Source organism: Chiloscyllium plagiosum, chromosome 51, assembly GCF_004010195.1.
Source record: "Chiloscyllium plagiosum isolate BGI_BamShark_2017 chromosome 51, ASM401019v2, whole genome shotgun sequence".
Classification (NCBI taxonomy): Eukaryota; Metazoa; Chordata; class Chondrichthyes; order Orectolobiformes; family Hemiscylliidae; genus Chiloscyllium; species Chiloscyllium plagiosum.
Window position 1 is genome coordinate 1,547,939 of NC_057760.1, and position 5,483 is coordinate 1,553,421.

A 5,483-nucleotide genomic window follows, 5' to 3' on the forward strand; every position below is an offset into this window, starting at 1 on the left:
TTGCCAGGATTGGAGGGTTTGAGCTACAGGGAGAGGCTGAACAGGCTGGGGCTGTTTTCCCTGGAGCGTCGGAGGCTGAGGGGTGACCTTCTAGAGGTTTATAAAATCATGAGGGGCATGGATAGGGTAAATAGACAAAGTCCTTTTCCTGGGTTGGGGGAGTCCAGAACTAGTGGGGGCATAGGTTTAGAGTGAGAGAGGAAAGATAGGAAAGAGACCTAAGGGGCAACTTTTTCACACGGAGGGTGGTACGTGTATGGAATGAACTGCCAGAGGATGTGGTGGAGGCTGGTGCAATGACAGCATTTAAAAGGCATCTCAATAGGTATATGAATAGGAAGGGTTTGGAGGGATATGGGCCGGGTGCTGGCAGGTGGGACTAGAGTGGGTTGGGATATCTGCTCGGCGTGGACGGGTTGGACCGAAGGGTTTGTTTCTGTGCTGTACGTCTCTATGACTCTATGTAGTCTCTTCTTTCTTGGCATGTGCTGCTGTTCACTGATGACAGGGTCCGGATGCTTGATTGTGCTCTGTTCCGTTGTGTTGGTGAAACAGACCCAGAGGCCCAGGAGCTCCGGATAGGGACTCAAAACTAATTAGTGGACGTGACATTGAGGTTCCAGCTGTGTATTTTATTTCTCCAATATTCTCTCCCCGCCTCTTCCTCTTACACCGTGAATCAAGAAGCACAAATCAGGATCTTGATCAGTTCAGAGAGCGGGAGAGGAAATGGATCTGGGAAAGAATAAATCCTCAAAGGGCCACTCTTGCAACATTTAAAGTTTATTTTTGTACTGTAGACCTCGCAATGGTTTAAAGTTCAGATCAAGCCAAGTCGCTTTTATAATGCCTTCTCCTGGGACTGTTTGGCAATAGTTTCGGTCCCCTTATCTGAGGAAGGTATACCAGCATTGGAGGTAGTCCAGAGAAGGTTTAGTCATTGAGTCGTACAGAACAGAAACAGATCTTTGGCCCCAACTTGTTCATGCTGATCAAATTTCCCAAAGTAAATCCAGTCCTGCTTGGCCCATATCCCTCTAAATCTTTCCTATCCACGTACCTGTCCAAACATCTTTTAAATGTTGCAACTGTACCTGAATTTACCATTTCCTCTGGCAGTTAATTCCATACACTCACCACCCTCTGCATGAAAAGGTTGCCCCCTGAACTCCCTTTTTAAATCTTTCTCCTCTCACCTTATAAATATGCTCTCTAGTCTTGAAATCCCCTATCCTCCGGAAAAGATCTTTGCTCTGCAATTGATCTGTGCCCCTCATGATTTCACAAACCTCCGTAAGGTCACCCTGCAACCTCATACGCTCCAATGACAAATATCCCACCCTATCCAGCCTCTCCTTATAACTCAAACCCTCCGTTCCTGGCAACATCCTGATAAGTCTTTTCTGAACCCTCTCCAGTTTAAAAATATTCTTCCGATAGGAGATCAGAACTGTACATAATATTCCAAAAATGGCCTCACCAGCATGTACAACCACAAATGATGTCTCAACACTTGTACTCAACGGTTAAGCTATTGAAACAAGTTGGATCCTTAAGGGAGTTGAAAAGGTAGATGCAGAGCGATTATTTCCCGTGGTGGGAGAGAGGAGGGCATAATCTCAGAATAAGGGTCACAAATGTAAGACAGAGATGAGGAATTTCTTCACTCAGGGTGAGGAATGTGTTGGCTCACTACCTGCAGAGGGTTTTCCAAGGCTGGGTTGTTAAGTATATTCAAGGCTGAGGTTGACAGACTTGAAATCGGGAAAGGAATCCGAGATTACCGCAACAAAACAGGGAAGTTAAGTTGAGGGTGATCACGTCAGCTATGATCTCATTGAATGACAGAGCAGACTTGATGGGCCGAATGATCTAATTCTGCTCCTACATCTTGTCTTGTTTGATAGATATCCAATTAGATATTATTGCCCGTGTAAGCACTTTATTTAATTATGTAGAAGTGGGTCTAGGAGGTAGGAAGTTAGGGCAGAGATCAGCTGCCAGTCAGGCTCTGGTCACTCTCATCTCTGCATCAGAGTTACAAAATTTGAGCACCAATTTAAGCTGATATTAGGAGGGTCAGCGCCGAGGGAGCGCGGTGCTGTCGGAGGGGCGGCGCCGAGGGAGGCACGGCGCTGTCGGAGGGTCGGCGCCGAGGGAGCGCGGCGCTGTCGGAGGGTCGGCGCGAGGGAGCGCGGCGCTGTCGGAGGTTCGGCGCCGAGGGAGGGCCGGCGCTGTCGGAGGGTCGGCGCCGAGGGAGGGCGGGCGCTGTCGGGAGGGCAGCGCTGTCGGAGGGTCGGCGCGTGAGAGGGTGCTGCACTTTTGAAGTTGCTGTCTTCCAGATGAGATATTTATTTTCTAAAGCTGTTGAGCAAGATCCCACAGCTGCTGTCGGAAGAAGAGTGGGAGTGTAAGGAGCCTCCTGGGTTTCCTGGTATCAATGTTTATCTCACAAGCAACATCTCTGAAACAAGTCCTCTGATTATTATCATGTTGCAATCATTCCCACTATAAGAATATGGTCGTTGAGGGGTGGCAAGTCAGTAGGCAATGCTACAGAAATACAAGTTCCTCCTTGTGTGGAGAGTTTTAGCAGCGTTCTGCCATTTTCCTTTTACTGTCTCTTCACCCTGCTGCTGTGTCAGAGCTTTCTGTCCCTGGGCACCTCTGCCATTAGTTCCACTTGCCTGAATCTAGTCAGTGCTTTTGCTGATTCCTGCTTACACATAAGGGACCCTGAGCTGCTCCCCAACCGATGGATTGGACACGCCGTCTGTCAGGAAACTCGAGACCCTATTGGGAAGGGGTCAACGGTCCTTGCATGGGACATGGGCGTTGCTAGCAAGGACCTGTCCCTAGTTGCCCTTTGAACTGAGTATCCTGCTCGGGTCTATTTTAAAGGGAGATTAGGAGTCGACATCAATCAGTCAGGGATAGCAATAACTCCCTCACATCCCATTGCAAGAATGAAGCAGAGAATAAGGAAAGGGAGAATGGATCTGATTTGAAGTCGTTCCATGTAATGTATGGAAGGATTTTTTTTCTTTATAAAATTTAGACTCAGCTTTTTTCGTTACTGGAGTGATACAGCATGGAAACAGATCCATTGGTGCAACCAGTCCATGTCGATCACAGTCCCAAATTAAACTAGTCCCACCTGCCTGCACTTGGTCTATGTCCCTCCAAACATTTCTTATTCATGTACTTATCCGAATGTCTTTTTGAACATTTAACTGTACCCACATCCACCACTTCCTCTGGAAGTTCAATCCACACTCAAGCCACCCTGTGTAAAACAAAAAAATTGTCCTCATGTCTTTTTAAAGTCTTACTCCTCTCACTTTAAATATATGCCCCCAGTCTTGAAATCCCCCATCCTAGGGGAAAGGCAATTGCCATTCCCCTTATCAATGCCCCTCATGATTTTATAAACCTCTATAAGGTCACCCCCTCAACCATCTCCAGTCCAATGGAAAATGTCCCAGCCTGTTCAACCTGTCCTTGTAACTTAAACCTTCCATTCCTGGCAACATCCTGGTAAATCTCTTCTGAACCCTCTCCAGCTTAATAATATTCTGTTGTGGCACTGCTGGTGAGGCTGACATTTGTTGCCCGTCACTAGTTGCTCTCGAGCTGAGCGACTTGAGGCAATTCAGAGGGCATTCAGAGTTATTGTTGCGTGCCTGGAGTCACATGTGGGCCCAGAGCGAATATGGACAGCCGATTTCCTTTCCCCAAAAGTGACAATCAATGACGGTTGTCACTGTGACCTTGAAATTACGTAGTTGTGCCTGCACCATCCAGTCCTAGGGCAAAAGTCCATGTTTGGTACATAAGGAAGAGATTGCATGTGTGCGTGCTGGGGAGGGGACTGGATGAGTGGGGCTTGGCGATTGTTATGGTTTGGAGACGCCGGTGTCGGACTGGGGTGGACAAAGTTTAAAAATCACCCAACACCAGGTTATAGTCCAACAGGTTTACTTGGAAGCACTAGCTTTCGGAGCGACGCTGCTTCATCAGGTGGTTGTGATTTTTAACTTTGGCGATTGTGTGAGCTTGAAGGAAGGGGGCCAGGTTTTGGTGGATGGGCTTGCAGTTGGCATGGCAAGAACTGGAGAAAATTGGACAGACCATAGAGCCAAGTCAGTGGACGAGCGGTGGTGAAAATCTAATAAACAATACATTCTACCTGGGACCCTGACAATCCAAGGCTTGAGAGCGAAAGCTTGACTTGTCACTGCCTGCAGCGAATGTTGTCAAACCTGCAACTCCCCTCCACCCACAATCGGCTCAGTCTGTGCTCTATCAGTTTCGACTTCTGCAATTATTGTGTCCACAATTTCAGCTACGACTTCCTCATCATTATTGGTATCAAAACCTCTATTAAAAGTTTGGATATAAATAGGTCACTGAGTAGGCGGGGAGCTGAGTTGTAAGTCGCAACTGCCTGCTATAGCAACCCGACTCTTCCGAATTAAAGAGGAAAGGAATATATCGTTTTAATGTTGGGTTTTTTATGCCAGTGGGAGAAATGCTGCCCTGGTTACCCGTAGGGAGCCCGCAGAGGGTTAAAAGCACTTCTCTGAGCTTTATGGACGCGACCCTGAGGCGTGGGTGTAGCAGTCATACTTTCAGAGGTGGGGAACTGGTCTAGTCAAATTACTTAGAGAACTGCCAGGACAGAGTCGAAAGAGAGGGAGGAAAATACGAGTAGATTCCTTGGTAGATCTGTTGGCATTTGAAGAAGTCCATTCTTCAAGCTTTGAAGAGGAAGGTAAGAAAAGGTGCCAGTAATTCCGGCCCCTGCAATTGCATGTTTTAAACATGGGGAAGTGGTGAGCCAGCGAGTTCAGTGCTGCCAGCGAGGGAACTTTATATACCAGCTCCTGGATCGAGGCGCTGAAGGGTGTATTTGCAGAGCCATTTTGGAAGGTGTGTGTGCGTGTGCGGCACTGCGTCGTACTGTTAACCTGTCTGCAGTGTCGGCAGGTTTGTACTAGCTGAGCCGGAGCAAATGAATGTCGTAGCGTTTGAAAGGCAAAAAAAAAACTATTCAGCTTGTGTGTTCGGTGTCCGAGACAGGTTTGGAGTCATGACCATTTGCTTCCTTTTGCAAATATAATTGCCAAGGACAAACTACTGAGCGCTAAAGTGTTCGTTAATAAAACTGTGAAAGGCCGAGCTCTGGACCCTTCACTGGGTGGTTTTGTAACCTTAAAAAAAAAACAATTGGAATTTGGGTCATTGCCATTTTGACTGTTCTAGATTATAGCTGCTGTGTCTGGGCCATATGAAGTAGGAACCTGCATCACATTACAAATAAAAATTGCTCTCGGGTAGCAAATTCGTTTTTAAAACATGTGTCCCTCTAATCTCTCAGACCTTGACTTGTAGAGCCTTTAATTGCTGTGTGTGTCTGTACCATGTATCTGTGTCTGACTTCTCTGCATGCATGTATGTATCTCTCTCTCTCTCTCTCTCTC

At 47.1% G+C, this 5,483-nt stretch overlaps 1 protein-coding gene across 5 annotated transcripts in view; it reads left to right on the forward strand.

The window, feature by feature from the left end:
- LOC122544710 (zinc finger and BTB domain-containing protein 7B-like) overlaps nt 1–5,483 on the forward strand; it is a 92,786-nt gene that overhangs the window by 38,678 nt on the left and 48,625 nt on the right. The window contains exon 1 of one of the 5 annotated variants that reach the window (XM_043683999.1): nt 4,429–4,774. The exons of the other annotated variants lie outside the window; for them this stretch is intronic. The gene's annotated coding sequence lies outside the window, so the exon portion shown is untranslated. Of the gene's footprint in view, nt 1–4,428; nt 4,775–5,483 lie in introns of those variants that run through there. 5 annotated transcript variants of the gene reach the window in all.